Here is a 23,475-nt window from a genome sequence, read left to right as displayed (position 1 = left end):
AAATTTGGCCACCTCCCGACCACGTCAAACGCATGAGGGCCAATTAGTGGGCCGGACTAAAATCCACTTCCGGCCATGCTTAGTCCATCCATTTTTTTGAATTTGTCAGCCCCCACCCCCCGCCCCAAAAATGGGCCTCCGGGCGGGCCGCAGGGTCCGACCGTTCTGACCCAGGGACGGACTCCTAGCTGGCAGCATAACACAATCGGACTTTAATCAAAGAAAGCTCGATCAAATTACGAGGCATGTTTTGCATAAGTCCTTGGCTTTTTTTGTGCTTTGAGACTCATTTAATTAAACAATAAAAATGGAGCAACCAATACTTACCGGCAGCTTGTCATTGCCATTTTCAGAGTCTGAACATGACCCAATTGGGCCAATGACATCACGCACGCAGTGTGTCAAATTAGGTGGGGCGGCCAGTGGGTGACCCGGCTCACGAAAAGATTGAGTTTTCTGCATCGTTTTTACCAAAATCATCTTTGGAATCTAATTATTTGTACTCTTTCTTAAAAAAAAGTTTTAAGGATAGCTTTATTTTGTGTCCATTACACTTTAAAGCTTAATTATGATTATTTACACTTCATAGGAAAATTTGCATGGTTAATTATGAGAATTCCACAATTTATATAGCTGTTCATGTTATACTCATTGTGTGGGGTAGACAATAACAATTAATTACAAATTATTTTGTGGACCCCAAAATTATGACTCCGAGACCCCAGTTGGAGAATAATTTGAATAGATGATTGTCAAATAATTGATGGATCTGCTCTCTAAAGAGGGACAAGACAAGTTTGAGAAGCCTGCCTAACTGACTTCACCTGATCTGTGGCCTGGAAGACACTCCTGGTATTGAAAGCATCAGTGCTAGGCAGCATCACTGAAACAATGGGAGAACTGTCAGGAACAACAGTGGGACACGGCTCTGACAGGGAGGGAGGTAGGAAAGGGTTATGGGGAGGGGGGTGCGGCTCAGAGGCTAAACTGCTTTGCTGGAACTAATTAAACAGATGAAGTTGTGACATGAATATGCAGATGTTGTTTACATTTCACCATATGGTATTATTTCAGGTAATAACGCTGCTGGAGCGCCTCGCCTCTCATTAATGCGAGGGGATGGGGTGAAAACGTTGTCTATCAAGAGACACCCTGACTGTGTTGAGGAATCGGATCAGATCGACGCGCAGGTGCCCGTGTCCTAAAATAGAAGCACAATTAACATACATTTTGAAAGACACTTCTGCTTGATTCAACTTGTTAGCAGTTGCAGCAAGCGGACAAAAAACGCCTGATTGTCACTTTCATCCACCCACATGTCAAATATATCATCTCATTTCACCCAATAGAAAGACTGGTTGCAATTCATTTATGCAATACAATTTTGACATTATTGTATTGGTAAAGTGTCTAATGTTTAACAAGGCGAGTCTAGAGAATTTTGCAACTTTTGACACAGTTACATCCGTGATTTTGTGCATAAGTCAAAACACAACCTAGGCTGTACCACTAACCGATGCTAGCGAAGTAGAAAAGTCTAATTATGTGTCGCTTGCTTTTACGAATTGAGTACTTGTCAAATGTATTATTTCTTCTTGCTGTAAGTATTTTATATATATATGTTTTTGTATATGTATATATATATATGTATATATATGTATATATATATGTATATATATGTATGTGTATATATGTATATATGTATATATATGTATATATATATATGTGTATATATATGTATATATGTATACATATATGTATATGTATATATATATGTGTATATATATGTATATATATGTGTATATATATGTATATATATATATATATGTATACATATATGTATACATATATGTATACAGATATATATGTATATATATATGTATACAGATATATATGTATATATATATGTATATATATATATATATGTATATATATGTATATATATGTATATGTATATATATATACATATATATGTATATATATATATATGTTTTCTGTTGTCCTTAATTTTTTGGGTCCAATATTTGGGTGACACAGCAGTTAGTACAACTCTTGAGTCACTTGAAAATTTGCGGATAATTGACGCCTGTACGTTAGCCATACCGCACCTGCTTTGAACCCACTCTTCATTCTCAATGCGCAACCTGCATTTGACCCTATTTTCCCAAACTGTTGAAAAGTAGCAGAGTGGCCTGGAGTTCTCTTTTCCTGCTGTTGGCGTGCAGTGCAACTCGGCCTATTTCCTCCCAGGATGGCTGCTGAGAGGTTAAGAGGGAAAGGGGCCAATGGAGTCGCATTTAGTAAGAAGTGCAGGATCACGGGGGCCAGCTGGTGGGGTGATGGGAAGCGTAATTGTGCCCGCTGTGCCGATAGAGGGTGGTGGGGTGAAAGGATGGGGTGAGAAGCCCCGGAAAAAAAAGGGGGAGAGGAGAGGGAAGGGGCGGGGACACCTCAATTACCTGAGCTCCCTCTGACCCCAGTTCTCTCTCTGTCTCTCCACGCTGTCTGAGAGGCGGGGCTCTTCTCCGCAGGCACATGCACAAATGCAACCCCTTCCTCCTTTGTTCAACTCGCACTGGCCCTTATCAAAAGTTAAGCAGAATACACAAATAGTGATTTACAACATCTTAATCGATGACTCAAATGTGGGAGAACCCCAAAAATGTCGATGCTCACTACTCTTTTAGTGTAGTGTACTGAAGATGACAAACACATCATACCACACACATAACCAAAGCTGCCGTAGTACCAAGATTGACCTGTGAGAGGCAGCATGGTGCCATAGGGCGTCTAGAAGGACGGAAAATACAAAGAGGAAGAATAGCAGTAGAAGTAGACTATTACCTCTTCAAGTAACTATGCAGACTCTTCTCGTTTTCATTTTTTTATTGTGGTTGAATGACTTATGTGTCAGGTTATAGAAACACTCAACACAACCAGCTACTCCTCCATTTGTGCCTGGCAAAAGTGCCAGCTTCCTGATTGGCTATTGTTCTGTTTTATGTCACACTCACATTGTCTGGGTCTTAGTCCAATTCAATGTTGACCACACACGGAAAAAAAATGCCATTGTAAATATGAAAAAATGTGTACACTTCTTACAAATTCACAATTGTCGGCCCAACAAATTTTAGAGCAGATCAAGGGGGGGAAAAAATCAACGCTGAACACATCACACCACAGCATAATATTTTAGAGACTTTAAACAATAGGGCATTTGCTGCCTTTGGTTGCAAAGCATGGAGAAGGTTCAAATTTGGCCTGATTATCTGTTGCTGTCCGTTTCACAATTACAATTTTAAGACCCATCTCTTTTCCAAGCAGATCATGTAGACAAAACCACTTTTGATACACTCTACCCACAGGTAATTGCATTTCAAGACCCATCTTTTTTCCAAGCAGATCATGTAGACTAAACCACTTTGGATACACTCTACCCACAGGTAGTGCACTGCAATCGGGCATTTGCTGGTTTTGATCAGAAGGAATGAAAAATTGTCAAATTTGGCCCAATTATCAGTCTGTGTACCTAGTTTAACATTTACGATCGTCGGCCCCAGTCGTTTTCCAAGCAGATCAGATAGGAAACATCACTTTTCACTCCAGACCAAAGGGTAATCACTTAGGATAAGCTTTTGAAACATCCGGTAATCTGGCCTTTTATGACTTTGATTGGAATGGAGGGAAAAAGGCTTAAATTTGATCGTGGTATGTGACGTGTACTTCACCTAAATAGTGTCTTTGTTCAAAAAGAAAAAAAAACAAAAAAACGACGGGGTGTGGGGGAGCCATTCTTTTTCTTTTACAAAACAAAATCAAATAGAATCAATTTCTGTCATGTATCCACGTTTGATCCCACAACTGGTCTATCATATATGAGATTAAAGACACGGCAGAATAAAAAGCGCATTTACTTGAACTCAGCATTCCTCTCAAACATTTTCTGCGCCTTACACGAGGCTGTCGCGGTCGATTTGGACGCTGCCGCCGGGGGGCCCTCGAACAGTAAGTGACAGAGACGGCTGTAAAAATCAATGGCTGGCAGGAGTGTGATGTCTTAATAAACTCAGTGTGTGTGTGCGTGTGTGTGTGTGTGTGTGTGTGTTGTTCAGACAGGAAGACGTGGACGTGTAGACAGCGCCCGGCCTTTTGTGAGCCTGTCAAGCTGGGCCCTCAAAAGCAGATGAAGCTGTCAGATTATTAATATATTTATACTGACAGGGGCCCTCCTTTCAGCGTCCCCCCTAGGAAAAAAAAAAAACATACTCCGGGCTTCAAAGGCGGTGGGCCACGAGGTTGGATGCGAGGTCAGAGGACAAACACATTTTGAAAGCAAATTCTCTTCCTGGCGCAACCTGTTTTTTCACTGGTGGCGGCGTCTGCGACGGCGGCAGCCATTCAGCCGCATCTTAAGGCTGAATTCGTGGCGGCTTTCAAAGCACCCAGCACGGCGGCCCCGGTGATCCTCCGCCGAGCTGGGCTGACAGTCTATGTTCAGGGGTCAGAGCACGAGGCCCGACTCCCAGGACCCGCTCGCTCAGGCTCTACCGCCGCAGACCCCAAATTAAAATGTGAAAAGCTGAGCCACTGAAGGCATTCCTAGAACAGCCGCCCCCTCCCCTCCCGTGGCATCTTGCTTTCTGTGTGACAGTTGCTCAGAGAATGCTTTTCTCTTTCATGTTCTTCCTCCTCTCCCTTTAAATCAGCGGTCGCCAACCTTCATTTTTCACATAAAGTCATATTTTGATGGACCAGCATAGAAACAAAAATGACTCCATTGTATAAAGCAGCAACTCACAGCAATTACGCTGAATTTTAGTATCCAACCCTTTATTTGAATCTTGAGAAATTATTGAATTCGAGGTTTCATGTTAAGAGGACAGAAACAAAACAGAGCAAACATTCACAGTTCAGCGACGTTCAAAAGCAAAATACTTCTTAACCATATTAGTGAAATGGTAACAATTATTTCATTTGAGTGTCTATTGTAGTGTTTTCCAGGGAGATGGAACTTAATAAAGCAGTAAATAGTCACTTAGAAGTGATGAGTGATAATTATAAGACCAATTTCATAAAGTGCTGATGTTTGATGGCATGTTGCCTTTCAAGATGTTTTAAATGAAAATAAGCCAGTGCATATCTTGTATAGATAAAGGTGCCCATCCTGCCTTCTAATATAATATGCAATGATAGATGGGGTAGCTATCGCCAATAATGAATCAGTGCAGAGTGAAAGTTGTGGAGTTGTAATTGGTAGGAGTTTCTCTTCAACGAGCTGGTCCGCTCTTGGGATAATAGGAAACGATGACATCCGAAGTGTCTTACTTACGTCTACTCTGCTCCGAGATTTTGTTGTGGCCGCCGCTGTTGTAGAAAATCCTGTTTCACAAAGAAAGGACTTTGCATATGGAATTTTTGGGGGGCAGTTTTGGCTGCTTTATTGCCTATTTGCGAGTCAGTCAATTGTGCCTGAAATTTCTTGGGAGTTATTGGAAGTAAATCTACTTTCAGACTCTAAAGAATAAAATAGTTCTGTTTGATTTTGTGGAGCAGTACAGAATGTCCCGCTGACTTTTCCCGGAGGTTGGGGACCGCTGCTTTAGATAATTTAACAACATGTTAACAGCGTTGTCAGGAGGAGAGTACATACTTGATTGACTGAGCGATGGCGTGGTGTAGCCGTCAACGCCGGGGTATAAATTCGATTTTTCATGCGTGTTCTGTCTGGAGCCAGTTATTGCCCGGGCTTGATGCGTTTTGATGGATCAATTATCCATTCTAGCATGTTGCCGGGCCAACGTGACGCCGACTATGACACCTGTCACAATCTTCTATTAGCGGGGAAAGGAAATTGAAATAATTTAATGACAGCTAATTTGGTCTTTGTTTTGAATCTCATTATGGACCACCCCCCAGAGTAATTGTGTTTCTAGAGGGAGAAGAAAAAATTGAAAGAGAAATATGACTGCACTCAAAGCAAAGAAGCTACTTGTGCTATTAATTTGACAGTGCTGCGGATAAAGTGTTATATCTGATTGAGGAAAACAAAAACTTTGAGAAGACTTAACTTTAAATGTCCAGGAGAGATGACAGCATAATACACAATAGATATGATGGACTGACACAAGTAAATAAAAGAAGAAAAATTCGAGGACTGCTGTCCAATAATTTGGGTCCCTCTAATATGTATCAATGAAAAATGCAGTATCTATATATGACGCAGCAAACAACTACAAGCACAATAATGAACACATTTTAAATTGGCTGTCAATCAAAACTGAACATTATTATTTTTGTAAAGGCAGTAAAGTGATAAAATGATATGGACATTTTACAGTGAGCTGAATTATCACAACAATTGGTATTATAATGATATTACTAAAACAAGTATAAACAAAAAGTACAGATTCAAAGTACTATTTCTGAACAAAAACATAAATCCAGTAACTCGATGTACTTCTTACCTGTTCCTTACCTGTACCTGTTAGAAATTGTAAACTGCAGCAACCAAAATGTCTTTTCATGAACAATCCCCAAATACATTGCAACAAACCATGCAATGTCGCTTTATTTTTATGAGTGACAAGAATCTAAACAGGAAGGCTATACAGATGAACAATTGATACGTGAATAACGCAGCACAACTAAACACAACATGGAGCAAAACTGCTTTTGTTTGTTCATAACTACAGTATAATAAAGTGAATCATCTAGCGGGGTACAACACAGCGGCTAATATCCTAGCCCTCTCCAATACATTAGCCTCGTTTGTGACGTTAGCATGCTAAAATGGAATCAAATACATGAAATTAATCGTCAAATGTGGTTACGTGCCACCTCAATTTGCATGAACATAATGAATTTCGAGCATGGTAGAAGCATCTCATTATCACCTAGCGTCTTCCTATTGGCTGCCAATGCTATCGCTAATGACACGCTGCATCACCAAATACAAGAATGCAGCCAGCGATGGAGTCGCTTACCCTCACAGGTGTTAAATACGCTATTAACGATAACTCCAATATAATGTAAGACTGCAATTGAAACAGTATCATGGTTAAACCAGCAGAATAGTTGATTAATGTTGTTTTAGCGCTCTTTGTAGCCTACTGTGCAAAAAAATGTTGTTATATACCTGTAAATGTACAGGCGGTCCTTGGTTTATGATAGATTTCTGTTCTGTGTCAGCGACTGTACGTAGCCCAAATTTGTACATAAATCTGGGCACATCATATTACTAACCTATGCTAACACAGAAGTGAAATCACAATTATAGTAAATGTCCATACAAACAAATGATTCTAGGCCATAAATAAAAAGCAATCAAATAAAAAAACAGTAAACGTGGCAATAACTGATGTGCCTGCTTTTTATGATGTGCTACATATTCTCACACCGCGACACAAACTAGTTCTGTGCACCATTTATAGTATCGAAACATCATATATTGTAAAACTAGGATCCCCAGTACAAAGCGGAGTCAGCGACGAAGACGCTATTGTTAAATACACTAAATACAGTATTAATGATAATTGTGATCATTTAAGTGATTGAAATGTTACCATGGTTTATCAGCAAACTATTTCATCCCGAGTAGAATATTTTAAATATATAGGTTGTATATTAAGTTAAATATTTTTTTTTTAATGTTCATCAGCTTGAGATTGTTTCAGAATTTTTATTGCCGCATCCCACCTTCACTAATTAAGTCAACAAAAACAAAACATGTGGTGTGAGGGCGCAACTGTTTTCCACCCAAGGTGATAATAGTTTGGGATTTTTCATTATAGTTAATTTTCAACGCGGGTTTGTCAGTTTTTATTAGTTTGATGTTTTTCCAAAATGCTTTGTTTACATTTCGTTTTTATTAGTTTTAGATTTAGAATTTGTGTTAACAAAAGTTGGTTGTAGTAAAACTCAGCACTAACTCTTATTTTAAAAACGTTTTAAAAACAACCATCCTCAGATCAAATACAGGTACTGTATGACAGTCCACAGACTTTCAAGTACAATAAGTACAGTGCTTAAAACTGCTTCTCAAGTAAGGTTAATCACAACAGAACACTACAAGCTACTTCCTTTTATCTGTCAGTCATAGTCAAATTGGATGGATGGATGATGGACGGATGGCCAGATAGATTGATAGCTAGGTAAATCAATGTTTGTTTTATTTGGTTAATGAAAATGTTGTTTCGATTTTACTTTTCGATATTTTTTTTCATTTTGGTTAACTATAAAAACCTAGTTTCCTCCGTGTTTTGGAAAAGCTTACTCATGAGAAAATTTTAGTCAGCGTACAGAATAATAACACTTGCCGAGATATTGTTCATGTTTCATGGTGTTTTATCTCTTGGTCAAATCTTTACGTAAAAACTTGACTGGAACCCTCTCTGATTGTGTTTTTTGTTTGCAAATGAGTATTTTACATTGTGTGCTTGGAGATTTTTGGGGTAATTCTTAACGGTAGTTGATGTGATATGATGAGCCAAGAGTTTGAAATAAACGGATTAAATTCATTTTAAAAATGGAATTGAAAAGCGGCTGTCGTGCGACGATAGATGCTTGTCAACAGCATCTGAGAAAGTAGCGTGGGAGCGTCTTACTGGTACATGTGTGCGTATACTTGAATTTGCAAGTTAAGAGCCTTATTGGGATTACCCAGCGTACGTTCCCCTCATCGCTATCATAAAGAGAAAGAGGGAATAGATGCACGTCCCCCTTCTTCTTCTTTTTTCCTGGGATTCAGTAAGCTCTCTGTCAATGCTTGTGGGATTGAATTGCCTTGGATGGCTCCCCTTCATTCCGCGGAATGATCTCAGACCTAATTTAGCGGGCAGCTCAGGATCCAAAGCATACAAGGCCGGCTCTCCTCTGCATAGAACGTGTGAAATAGATAGAGCGAGCCATCCCTCAGATGTGCTCAAGTAATCTCCAGCCAACGCCGGTCCGGCAGGCCTCGCCCCCTAAAGGGATTGATGCGGTGTCAGAACCTTTGGCTCCGGGGGTCACCTTCTCTTCTCGCCCCGGCCCAATCGGACAAAAGCCGAATTTCTTTCCCCTCCGCTATTCGTTTCTCCTTTTATTTCTTCTCCTTGAATTCATCAGCCAGGGGGAGAGAGCCGTGAGACGTGAATGAAACATTTTCATTAAAAGGGAGTAGGAGAACGAGGCCAGATCTGATCTGAGCAAATGACATCCCAGCCCTTTTTTTTTTGTTTCCTCCTTCTTCTCCTTCTTCTTCTCACTTGCCCCAGCTGTCACTTGGCGGAGGCTGATTGAAATCAGCACCGTGTCACGGCCGTCATATCTCCCCGAGACATAAAACATGCAGAAACATCAATAAGCAACTGGCCGCTGACAGCTTTCAGGCTACGACGGCGGGGACGAGGGGAAGGTTAGGGCTCTCGGGGGGTGTACGTCGCCGCGTGCGGTTGAAGTGTCGTCTTCAGGCTTCACCAAAGACAAGATAAAGTCTGTCGGGTTATCGCCTGGTTCAAGTTGCTTCTCGGACAGCCGAGGCCACGGGGACGTGCCCTGTCAGACAATCCTTGCGTGTCTGCTGTTTGGCATGACGTTGGACTTTGAATGCGTGGGAAATGCTTTCAGTTTGAAATGTGTGTCATGTGTCTATTATACATGCACTATATGCGCTATTAATGCGCACAATGCATGCTATTGAGAGTCAGAATAGGTTCATTCATGTATCATAAATATCAATACGAAAATATGAATTATATTACACTGCTTAGATATTACCGTAGGTATTAAAACTTTCAGTGAAATTGGCAATGGGATGAGAAGCATGCATTTTAAAAATGAATTTTAAAGTTGATAACTAAAAAAAAGGTTTATATATTACATAAATATAATTTATTTTAATTCTGTGATGTATTTATTTATTATTTATTTACTCGTTCATTTGTAAATATTGAATATGCAGTGGGTCACACTGATGCATGAATATTTTTGGTGTACCAAAGAAATAAATATAATTGGAAGGTTTAAATGAATGCACAAATACACATATATATCCATATATATATATACATATATATATATATTATGTGTGTGTATGTATGTATGTATATATATATATATAGATACATTATTATTCTCTTGCTATATTATGGGTCATATTGACCCATTATAAAGTTTACAACTTTATTTATATAAAAAAAATATATATAATGTTATTTATAACAAAAGTTTGTCTCCGCCGATAAAAAAAAAAAAAAAAAACATTTCTTTTTATTAACCCTTTTGGTATTTTGTGGCCCCCGAAAATTATTTAAAAAGCTTATGTATAATGTTAACACTATCTATTTGTCCTAATTCACAGAAAAAAAATCTTTTTTTTTTTGTTGAATTGAATGAGGTCACATTGACCCATGAACGTTTTAGGTATACCATTGAAACAAACATCAGGTGGATTGTAAAACAATAAAATTTGTTTTGCTGTTTTTCAGGTAAATTGAAACACTAAATATAGATGTGCTTCTAATTTTTTTTAAAAAAAGCATAAATATTGTATAGCTAATTATGTATGAAATAAGACTTTTTCCTCACCGTAAACAAGCGTACTTTAGTGACTGGTGCTCATAGAAGAAGATTGATCACAAACGAGTGGCCCCCCATTTGAGTGTGTATTTAATTGCCTAATGGGCGTTAAAGGTTGGTGTCGTGAGGCATCGTGTGACACCTCCTCTTGCTGCTTGCTAATGAGCTGAAGTTTGTAGCCCGGCAGGAAGTGCTGAGTCCTCATTTTCATATCACCTGGTCACAGCCGTGCTCCAGCTACCCGTAAATAAGACTTAAGTGATTAACGTGACAGAGTTTTGGCAGAAGTTACAATCCTCCTCCTAAAAGTTTAACTTGCATTTCAAATGTGACTCCTATTGTTTGTTTTTGTTTTTTGTTTTTGGTCTGTTTTTATTTCTTGTGTTCTAACTAGCGGCGCCTTGCAGCACTCCCCCATGTTCTCCTCCATCTGTCCTCCTGTCCATTGATCAGCCTTCCAGGGGGCATCAGTCTGTTTAACATCTGCTACGAGTTGCCGAGGCTCAGGTAACTCTGGCGCCTATTGATCTTCGCGTCCACCTGCAGCAACATCTGCTTGGCCGCATCGTCCTTTTTGTCATCGCTCGTTTGCCTCAGCACGTCCAGTCCACTTTGACTCGCTCGCACAAAGGACTACGCGTCTCTGTTCGCACGGCTGTTTACATTGTTCCTGTAATGAAGAGGGAAATAACCATTCCGGAGTGGGCGTCGTATAGAAAAAAAAAATACTTTCTATATAGTTGACTTTTATTTAGATGGAAATATTAGTGGTAATGTTGAGAGATTTTATTTCATTTAGACAGGACATGCTGTGATAAAACAGGAGATCACTGTTTTGAATATCAGTTTATTAACAAAGTAATAGAAAAATCTAAATTGGGAAAAAATGTATATTTAGTTGAAATCTTTTAAAAGTACAAACAAAAAAATGTATTTATAACTAATCATCCAATAGTATCTTAAAATTAATAATAATTGTATTCATTTGAATATTTTTGGTTGAAATTGGTAAAAATATGTAGCATGTGCTTAATCATTTAGTTTCATATCATACAATGGATGTTATTTTATTAATTTAAAGATAAACATTTGGTTGCAATCATGCATATTAATTTAATTTTGTCATTGTACATTATCATAGCTACACTGACAGGTCGTTATTTTAAGTAAACAAATACATATTTGGTTGAAATCAAGGAAAAAACATTTGGAAACAATATTGTCATATTATGGAACAATTGTGTTTGGTTGAAATTATAAAAAAGACAGCATGTGTAGATATGCATATATATTTCATTATATCCAGTATTATAATATAGCGAATATATATTGTATATTGAATATGAAAATACATATTTACATTTAAATCATGAAAGAATATAATTACTTCCAAGTCCTCTGTTGTCAATAAAACCAAAACAATTTAATTATATATATATATATATATATATATATATATATATAATATATTAGTAGTATTTATATGAATATAAATATGATATTAATACAAATTTACAGTCGGTCTGAGAATCATCTTCGAATTTGTCTCCAGAGCTCAGAGTGTAGGAAAAAAAATGCAGCCGCCGCCACCACTGCCGAGCTTGTTTAATTTGCTCTTTTGCGAGCGGGGCGCAGGTTAGTTCATTTCAATTTTTGATTTCAAAAGCTATCAAATACACCCCGCAAGAGGAAATAAATTTTCCCAGCTGCCCCGGCCTTTGTGGCGAAAAGAGCGGCCGCCATTGGGGGAGCGGCCCCAGTCACGTGACCCAGTCAGAGATTAGTCGGGGAAGGCCGTGTTGCCGCCACCTCAATTACGCTCTGCCTCTTGTCATTTACCTCCAGAACACCTCATTCATATTTAATTCATGAAAGACTCTGCAAGATTAATTGCCATAGTGATGATGTGGAGCAAACACTGCAGTGATGCTCTAAATATCGCCTGCAATTTGGGATGGAAAAAATGAAGATTAAAACTGTATTTTCATCAGCTAAGAGTTCCATCAAAATAATACAATGTAGGGAACATTGATTTTAATTGTAAGGAAGATGAAGACGATCATCTGTGGCTTGATTATTTGTCTGAAAGAGTGTGACTGTCAGTGAGTTTCCTGTGTTTCGACGCATCTCAATACGATCAGTAGCTGCCTTTCATCAGCATATCACATGCACAATGAAGCCATTTTGATCACCGCATTACACTCGCAATTATAAACTTTTAAATGCGTGTGGCGGGGGGGGGGGTGGGGGGGAATCATCTAAAATTCCTTTTGATACATTTGACTGATTGTTGACTCCAGCGGCTCTCACTGTGTGCATGAGAGCATATTTTACAATCTCATTAAGTCCATTTCAAAAAATGTATTTTTGTTGTTGTTGTTCCGCCACAAACCCAACCCTCCTTTTTAGTCAAACCAAATTGGGAATATATTCAGTAATCAAAGAATGGATCAACCCTAGCAACTGGAGAGGAGGCAATTTGCGGCCATATCATGAAATGATATCCATTAGACAGTCGTGTGGGTTTGTATGTGTGTGTGTGTGTGTGTGTGTGTGCATGTGCGCTTGTGTGTTTTATTCTATAGTTGGTTCCCATGACAACTGTTTTAGGGCGAGGCCTCAGTGGAAAACCAAGCTCAGCTGTCATCGCTTCACCTAAAAGCTTTGTAATTGCTCTCATTTGCATAGTACAATTAAGTGTGTTAGCTCACAGCAAGAACAATCAACCTTCACTAAAGACGGGGGACGCTATAATTATTATATCAGTGGATTGCGAGAGACGCGTCACTGATGAGCCTGTCAAGCTCCATTCCTCGGCTCTGCACAAACACTCGCTCAGCAGCGGATCTTTGGAGCTGCTTGGAATGTTTTGACTAAAATATACTATACTCCGTTCGACGCAGGGAGTATATTCCAGGCCCACCTACAATAGGTGAAAATCTGCGGCGTATACCCCATATAAAAACATTATTAAAAAAAATTGTTTTACCTGTCCCGTATTCTTTGCACACTTTTAAAATGAATAAGATATTAAATGCAATGTAAATGTGTTTGAGCATCCCCCAAAAATTGCAAGCATAAAATGATAAAATGTATCAAATAATGCACGTATTGTAGTATCTGTGTCGTCTGAGTGCCTTTTCGAGGCGGGGTCCTGTTGGGGGGGCATGTGACACATGCAAGTTTGTGTGTGAGTGTTGGGTTGTAAGTTGTGGCTGACAGCAGCACCTGCGTAAGTGCGCTTTTACAGTACTCCTGTTGTTCAGCCCACTGAAAAGTGCATTGGCGACTGTGACTCTCCTTTTCCATTACAGATTTCCAACATATAAGTTTCAGGCAGGGGGCAAGGAAGGGGTCGGGATTGTCATCTGTAACACTATATGGCCCCCGACGAAATGTTTACTACATATGAAGGTAAAAGGCTTCACCTTGACGGCGTTAAACTGGTCTTTTGGACGCCCGCAATAGTTGAACCATCGTTCACATTTATTCCTCTGAGGTTTGGGCTTTGGGAAACGTATAAAGAATACATCCTTCATATGTGGACGGTCATAGTGTCTGGAGTCGTTTCTGGTCTGTGAGCGTGCATCTATAGTTGTCTATGTTGACCCTTGAACCTCTTCCGGTTCACGATGTGACGTCACTGGTCTAAAAATAGCACTCACGCGACACGCCATTAGGACCCATTAGCTGACCAAAAACATGCCTGATGTAAAATACACGAATCAAGCGGCAAACCTCCCTGCATCAAGCGAAAAAATAATCAGCGACGTCAGGTTATAGACGATTACATAGACAGGCGAAAATCCACTTCCGCTTTTGCTTAATCCGTCTTTTTTTTAAGTTTTCCATTTTATCATTTATCGCCTGCAAAATGGGCGTCCGTAATAGGCGGATAGACGGACCGGTCCGTCGGCTAGGCGGAATGCCCAGCTCTGGTTTACGGTGGTGTGCTACTGGAAGCAACAATTTCAACATGACTCAAGTGACATTCTGCCTGGCCAACCATTCCAAAGCAGTAAAAGTACCAAAAAGTTGATGACATGATGAGGAATCTCCACAATCACCGAGTTCGTGGCTTGGTGTAAAGCCTGGTCACAATTAAATTTCCCTCGCAGGATGACTGAAGTATCTATCCATCTGCCTCTCGCCTTCATTTGCAAATTTGGCGGTGCACGTAATGATGTGGCTTGTTGATTGAAACACTTTTACATTCGTGTTTGATCCAGTGGCACTCTTGGTCGTCGCCGACCGAAGCATCGGAAAGGTTACGTGTACACAACGTGCTCATCATTGTTTTTTTTCTCCCCTCAGACATTCGGGAGTCTGTAATGAAGAGCTCTTGAACTGGCGGGCGGAGACGCGGTGAGACCAGAGTCCGGCAGGATGCCCCTTTTGGCTCTGCGAGGCGGTACCACACATACAGATTAGTCCACACGCATTGTTTGATAAATCGCAGATTCTTTTTACAGTTCTACCACCGTGTTTATTCTGGAGGGTAACAGCCTTGACATGTCGCCATGCAGCATTTTCAAAGAGGCGCCCATGAAAGCAGGTGCTTTCTAAGCTTTATTATCAAGCCTGTGATCACATGCTGCAGCACATCTTTGCCTCCAGGGCCCTGCCGTGTAATGGAGGGACCAAATAGCAAGCTCTCTCTGCACAGCCTCCCCCTAACGCAAACTACTCAAAGACCCGCATCAATTTTAATTTGTATTTATCCTGTTGATGCCCCCCCCCCTCCCTTTTTTTTTCCCTCGCTGCACAAATTACAGCCATCATAGCTGTGATTCCAGCGGCCCACGCAGCGCGCTATCAGAAAATTAGCACGCCGCACAACCAGTGGCGGGTTCAAGGTGTCACAACACAATTATGCCACGGCGACGACCTGACGAGCTCTGACTGGTTGCTGGTTATGTGACAACTAAGCCGGAGGGCTGCCGTGTCTGTCACATACAGGAGATACATTTAGTCCCCATTGTGGGTTCATATTTGAATTCACACACACACACACCCACGCACACACACACAAAACCCTCAATTGAGGTGATTAGTGGGTGTGTCATGAATACACTGTGGTCCAAAATATTAAGAATATGCTATTTTTCTTTATTTTTCCTAAACCGTCAATGTAAGTCACACTGAATTTTTTTTTTATACTATCTGTACAATTATGGGGTTTTTATCTAATGAATCCACTATGATGACAACAGCATTATTTTTCATTACAGTGTTAGAAAATAGCTAAGATAAGAAAGGTATGAAGGAGTATAGGGGCAACCAGGAAAAGAAAAGAAACACTACATTATGAGATTGAAGTTGTAATCTTAAATGAATAAAGTATTGTGTTTTTTTAGACTAAAGTTATACGTTTGGAGAAAAAGTTTTATATTTTTTAAAATAAAGATACAAGAGCGAAGCTGTATATTTCCAACCAAAATCATAATCTTACTGTATTTAAGTGCTGTATTTTATAGATAAGTCATGTATTTTCCAAATAAATTGTATATTCAATAAAAAAAAAAGTTACATATTTTCAAAATTTAAGTTGTAATCTTGTAGGAATGAAGTCCTGTAGTTTCAAGAAAAAAATGTGATATTTTTCCAGATAAGTCAAATACAGGGTGACACAAAAAAACAGGAACTTTTTAAAGCGGAAGTCAACCCCAAAACATTCTTTGCAATAATATGTTCTATGCGGCTTCATTAGTCTAAACATGGCATTCTGATCAATATTGCATCTATGGAATATGAGTGAAGCAGCAAAATCCACCCGTTTTTAGCCATCTCAAGGGGAAGCCATTTTGTCACTTCTGTCGACTGAAAATGACATCACAGTGTCTCAGGGCTCAGATAACGACCAATCACGGCTCACCTGTTTTTCTGAAGCTGATTGGTCGTTACGATGGAAGAAAAATATAGTATTTATTGTAATTGAAACCTTAAAATGTGGCATTTAAGAAACAATGATGGGATTTTCAATTTTTTAAAATTGCGTCCTTTTGATGGCAACCTCTTGTAAGAATGCATTCAAAATATTCAGTTTTTTTTTTTTCGGTCACCCTGTATTTTCAAGATAAAAAGTCTTAAATTTGCAAGTCATATTTGCAAAGTAAAATTTTGTAAATTTGAGAATAAAATCCTAATCTTATGCAAATAGTCTTAATAAAAAAAAAACTGGATATAATTTACGGGTAGAGCAAAAGTTATAGATTTTCAAGGTTTAAAATATCATTATCACATTTATATTTTTGAGAAATAAAAGTTTTTTATCTGCGGGAAAAAAAAAAATCTTTAACATTTTCAACATTAAACTTGTAACTTTGCGAGAATAGTCTTTATATTGTGATGAAATAACACAGTATTTTGGCATGTCAGCATCAGGTTATTATCAGTATCACGAGTTTGAATTCAACTCAAATGTTTATTTTATTCAATCCTACATGGATTTTACCCTAACTGTATTTGGAACACAATATGTATCTATTTAGTTTCATCTTTGACTTGTCTGGTGCGGCATAATTCACACAAACCTGCTGTCTATGTATGCCTGTGTGTCGTTCATAAAATTAAGTCGTCAATGAGAAGTTTAAAATGCGGCTGTGGTAGGAGGCAGCTCACGGGGACTTTCAATCACGCCGTAATCCTTGTGTCTCATAAAACTTAGAGCGCAAAAATGAAGGGAAGCTCCTCACGGTGCTCTCTGTGTCAAGCCATTAGGCTGTGTGAAATGAGGTGCCACTCACCCTTCCTAAAGCCGTCCATACGGCAGACACGCCGCTAAAATACAATATGGGCTCAACACTGTCAGGTGGACAGAAACATAATTGTGCTGTGATGGTAGTCGTCCACCCGCTAATATCCAGTCACAAAGGCATGAAAAGGATGCACTAGTCCAGTTAGTCTACTCTCTTGATTGGTGCGGGATGAAGGAGAAATGTGTGTTTTTGAAAGATAGTGGCAGATATTGTACTGTGGATATGCAGGAAAGTTGACGAATTTAAAATTTAACCGCAAGTAGTTGAATTGCCTAAAAAAGTCTCACAATACTTTGTCGTTTTGAGCATTGGAGCATTGGAGGATGGCTGGATGGATGGAGTGATAGATCCATCTTAATAAAACGTTCCAACCGCATAAAACCACCACCATTTTATGTTACGTTTTTGTTTGCAGAAGTATACCTCTGTTTTGTATAAAACATAACAAAACATAAAACAATTTGATTAAAATCGGGCCGGTCAGAGCGCAGTAGGCTGTGCTTGACATTACGGAAACAGAAATAGACTCGCTGGAGTCTGTGATTGATATTAGCAGATAAACTGCAAGATCTCCGCTTGTGGATGATGTAGTCGACATGTGACGTGGGCACCTGAAGACCACCTTGCCGACCACCTGCACGACAATATGTAAGGTATTGTGTTGTAAGATGCAGATATTTCTGGAAATCAACTACTAATAACTATAAAGGAGTCAAACAACAAAGATGTGCCAGATACTGGATTTACCCAGAGGTGGTCAGCAACAATGAGGAGGAAATAAAGCTAATAAGTGTCACTTGGATGTGACAACACATTCTAGATGCTTTTTTCAGATCTCATTTCCATTGGGCAGCCTTGAGATACCCTGAAGCGTGCCTGTTAATGGGCGCCTCCATCAGCCGTGCTGGAAACAACCCGCCTCATTACTCACTCCAGCACAACTGTGCCCGGGGGTGGTCTCTTTCCCCCCCAGAGCCTGTGTGTGTGCACACTCGTTCGCTTGAGTCCTGAGTTTATTCTATTTATTTAAAGGAAATATAATTCAAGTTGTTTTTCTGTTATCCAACTAGGTAACTTAGTATAGCTTTTGCGCAATCCTGCCCTTTCCCTCCTGTCGTTTTTGTGTACCTCACTCACACGCTAAGCAACAAATTAGGTTAGTCCTGCTAACTATTCTTTGGGTAGTCCTGCCAACGCACTAATTTACCAACTAACTCTAATTTTGGTGTTAGCCTATGACTCACTACTCTAGTTTTCGTGGGACACCAATCACTACCTAATTGTAATTTTAGCGTAATCCTACTGTATATAGCCGGCGTCTCAAAGTCCAGTCCTTGGGAGCCCCTTTCCAGCCTATTTTATGTGTCCCTGGCCCAACACAACTGATTCAAATGATCAGCTCATCAGCAATCTTTGCTCAAGACAGTTAACGACCCCTCCTTTAAATCAGGTGTGTTGTAGCTCGGGTAATATCTAAAACAGGCTGGAATAGGAGCTCCCAAGGATCGGACTTGGAGACCCCTGGTTTATAGTAAGCAACTAACTACAGTCAATGTATGATAAGCATAATCTTTTTCTAACTCACTATAGTTGTGTAACCCTACTCCCTCACTAAATAGTTTTTGTGTAATCCTACTACTAACTACCCATGTGATTTTCGTGCAATCCTACTAATTTACTACCAGAATTTAACTGTACTAATGGAACTAACTGACTGTTATGTCCGTGTAGTCCTCCTACTTACTACCAATATAGTTTTAGTATAATACTACGAACTAACAAACAAACTAGGCAGGTTTTAACAGTTTGTGTTGTTTTACTAACTGTTGTGTGTAGTATTTGTGTAATCTCATTTATTATTACTCGCTAGCCAAGTTTTAGCATAGTCCTGCTACTACTACCTATAGGTATGCAATTGTTGTGTAATTCTCCTAACTCACTGACCAGCCAACTAACCGTAGTTTTAATGTAATCCGTATTTAATTAACCTGTGTGGAATCGTAATCTTACTCACAAACCATCTAGTCTGTTTGCAAACTAACTAATTTTTGTGCATTTCTGCAAACTAAAATAAATACAGATTAGCCCAACCAAGTTAAGTGTTAGCATAGTCCTGCTATTTACTCGAGTTGCTCTGTAATCCCACTACTGACTACTACAAACGGTTAGTGTAGTTCCATTAACTCAAGAAGAAACCATACTAACTTTAATTTTAGGGTAAACCTGATACTAAGGACTGATGTAGATTTGATCTAACCTTTACGACTGTCTAATCCTGCCACTTGTCATTTCTGTGTAATCTTGTAGGGTGTGAAATCTACTAACTCACTAACCAACCACACTTAATTTTACTCTAATTTTAGCATAATCCAAATAGAAAACACCTACCGGTAAGTAGTTTTTGTGTAACACGACTGTAACTGTAATTTTCCAACAAATACGTTATAGTTTTTGTGTAATTTTAGTGTAATCCTACTAAGTGCCATTAGTTAGGAGGTTTTACATGCTGTAGACCGGCAGCGACCACCACCTCATGTGATTAGACCAACTTTGCTATTCAGAGTGAGTTTCACCATAGGCGAAGATGCCAAATACTCAACGTAACCTCTCCCTCCTCCCCAACCTGCGCAATGAATATTTTAAATGTGAATTTCTCGGCAGGTCCGCCTTTGGAGAGCCATTTCCCTTCTAATGTGAGCTCCTCTACAAGAATTCTACTCTCTCTCTCGTCGCTGGTTTCGATCTTTCTTGACAAAGTCAAGAGGGGCATCCTTCTTCTGTCAAAACCAAACATCGGAATACGTTTGATGCCATTGGCTCCTTTTCTTCGTCCTGCCTTTGTCAGCCCGCCCAGATGATGATACCTGGCCAGCCTTAATCAAAAAACAAAGAGATAAAGAAGTAGCGGGTGACCCTCAGGCCACTTGGACTCAGCCGGAGGGTCCGGCAGCAGCATGGCGCGGCGCAATCTGTGGAGCAGATGGCTGCAGAGAGCGGCAGGTCTCAGCCTGGCTGCCTCCGAGCTGCTCCGCTTAATACCTTCCTGTATCACAGACTTGTTAATAGTCTGGGCAAAAACTCACAGGGTCCGTTCACAAAAGAACAATGGCTCCCATCTGGCTGACTCACTTGTTTTGTGATCTCTCCGTCCCTGGTGGCAAAATGTTTGCTACTATGCTGTTTGCCCTTCGCTGCCCTCAACGGTAGACACTGTGTTTATTTTCTGCTTGGATAGTACTGGACTGCCAAAGGCTATGAGTAGACAGCTCTAATAGATTAACAAATATAGATGGATGGACTGACGATAGATAGATAGATAGATAGATAGATAGATAGATAGATAGATAGATAGATAGATAGATAGATAGATAGATAGATAGATAGATAGATAGATAGATAGATAGATTCACTTTATCTTTGGCAAATAGTGAGCCTACTGATTTTTCTAGCTGAAAATGAGACTGATCCTTTGGGTTTCACTTAAAATAAGAGATCCCTTTTTAATAATTTACTGCATAAAGTGCATATTGATTCCTACAATGAATACGTCAATAAAATGAACTGCAAGAAGTAATTAAGAATAGCAAGATGAATAGCAAGTTGCCAAATAGTGATCTTTGCTAGCTAAAAATGGGACCAGCTAATTTGTTAAACATTGCAAGAAGATTTTGTAAATGCTTTAGAAAGTGTTTACTTTGTTTAAATAGGACCTATATATACCCAATGCTTCCCAAATAGGGAGCCTACTGTGTTCGCTAGCTACGAATTGAACTAGCTAAATATTTGTTACGCTTTAAGGGTTTCCCTTACAAAGTGTCTATAAAGTGGTTGTTAATTCATTTTTTAACAATATGTCAAGACTTAAACTTACTGCTGGCCAAATAGTGAGCATGCTGATTTTGCTGTAGCTATAAATGGGATTACCTAATTATTTGTTCGTAATAATTCCATTATTAAGGGTTTGTTAATTGCTTATCAACACATTTGTTCACAAAAAATCTGTGACTTGATATACATTATAAATGCCATAAAAATTAAATTCCATTAAAAATTCACATTTCTTTTTACCAGGGGGAAAAGTCAATAATCTGGGGATTGGGAAGAAATACCGTAAGGTTCAAAAAATAATAGCGATAGGTTGCCCAGAAATAGCCACACATGTCAAACCGCAAACATGTGGTGGTCGCAACTGTACGCAACTGTACAGTGATAAAACAGTCATAACTGAATAATTCCAAACACAGCCCTGACATGCTTGCACTTCTTGTCGAAATGTTTAAGATATGTTTTATTATTCATTTACAAAGACCATGTAATGTCATTCTGCTCCTTTTTAGCATTACTATTCTCCATGATAAACTTATAAATACAATTATACATATGTTACTGTTGATTTTGTCGAAATCAAGCGAACGTAGTGGGGGGTCATTTAATATTTGCTTGATTTAAGTTTCTCCACCTCTGCTTTTTTTGTTTGTTTGTTTCTTTTTGGTCTGTCACGGGCAGGTAGAGCAAAATCTGCCTTCCTTCCCTTCCTTCCTGATCCACTCTGGCTTCATTGTGGATGAAGAGTGGCAGGCTGCAGAGTGACAGACTGCCCCCAGAGATGACACCTGTCACCGAGGGGAGCGCTGCTAATCTACAAGCCTCATTTTGTTTGAACTCTTTGTCACCTTGCCGTCAAATCCTCCACTGCTCAGCCGCTTGCCAGTTTTTTTTCCCTCCCCACTGCTTTTCTGGCCCAATCTCAGCATGGCGCACTAGACAGAAAAGCAACACGAGCCTCTCTGATGGCTCTGAAATATCAGTACTACTTAACAATAAGTGTATCCTAATGTATATGTTATCAGTTGTTTTTTAAAGTGTAATAAGTGTAATAACAATGTATTAAATGCATAATTAACAATCAGTTATTGCTTTCAACACCAAGTGGGCCCACTAAATGGCAAGTACCGTGCATCTGTATTGTATCCTGTACAACATTAAACAAGTTATTTAATACTGAGCTACCCTTATGTACTATTAATTCCAATCATCTCGCACTTGCCAAATAGTGAGACCAATTGCCCTGCTGTTTCCACTGGCTTTATGTAGGATTAGCTATTTATTTGATTGACATTTTTATTTGGATCTTCGGTTACATTTTAAACACAACTTAATAAACTGCTACGTAATTGAGAGCTCCAAAATTCACCTATTGCCAAATACTTAACCTACTGATTTTGCTTGCTGTAAATGGGGCTAGCTAATTATTTCTGTTACACTATAAAAACGTATTTGTAAATGGTTTGATAAGTAGTTAGTGATATATTTAAGATTAAAGACCTAATTTAAGACCTAATGCCTGTCAAATAGTGAATCTGCTGATTTCCCAAGCTGTAAATGAGACTAACCAATTGCTACACTTGAAAATAAATTTTAATATAACATAATATATCTTGTGAGGCATTTAGTAAGGCTTTTTTGTGCTTTGCTGACTATGTTCTCACCGTTTACATTACAGCCAGTTTTTTTTTTTTTAATGTCAATAGAGCAGATGATGATGTGAATACAAATATATCACCAATCAGTGTATCGTACAGTGGTATCTTATAAGTTTAATTCCTTCCTTAACCAAGCCAGAACATTAATTTGCTATATCAAATCGAGTTTCCCCATTGAAATGACTTGAAGTGCCATTAATCCGTTCCAGCCCACTGTTCCACTTTTTAATGAAGAAAAATAGCAGTATATCCTACGAAAACACTATAAAACATACCGGTATTAAAAGAGAATATAAAGAAAGAAACTGTGTATGTGAGTGTGAGTGTACGTACTTGCGTACATGTATGAAAGCACTGGCAGGAATCTATTTGCAAACAAATTACAGCACTATGAATTTCTTACCCATTTTAGCTCCTATTGTCAATATTTTCAATATACCTGTTTTTTCAAAAGTAATGTAATGTGTATTTAATAAAAACAAGAAAATGATCAAATGAATGAATGATCAAAGATCATTTTTATTAATGATTTCCCAAATTTTCAAACATTAGGGTCAATATGACCTGTAATATAACAGGAGAGTTAAGTGATCATTATACATTTATATGCAGGTTTTTGGAACGGTTATGTATAATTTTTAAAATTCAATTTTCTAATGCTTTTTCCACTGTGTAAA

At 38.9% G+C, this 23,475-nt stretch overlaps 1 long non-coding RNA gene across 3 annotated transcripts in view; it reads left to right on the top strand.

Annotated features, from left to right (window-relative positions):
- The window catches only part of LOC147148623 (uncharacterized), a 153,168-nt gene that overhangs the window by 89,631 nt on the left and 40,062 nt on the right, over positions 1–23,475 (top strand). The window contains exons 5-6 of one of the 3 annotated variants that reach the window (XR_015086513.1): positions 14,872–14,922; positions 21,822–22,299. This is a non-coding gene — a long non-coding RNA (uncharacterized LOC147148623). Of the gene's footprint in view, positions 1–782; positions 891–14,871; positions 14,923–21,821; positions 22,300–23,475 lie in introns of those variants that run through there. The other 2 variants (XR_015086511.1, XR_015086516.1) reach the window with 2 other exon arrangements.

This window comes from Filicampus tigris, chromosome 4 (assembly GCF_054856515.1).
Source record: "Filicampus tigris isolate MCC_2025a chromosome 4, RoL_Ftig_1.0, whole genome shotgun sequence".
NCBI lineage: Eukaryota > Metazoa > Chordata > Actinopteri > Syngnathiformes > Syngnathidae > Filicampus > Filicampus tigris.
The sequence above is the reverse complement of the archived record's forward strand: the minus strand, read 5'-3'. Positions and strand labels throughout refer to the sequence as shown.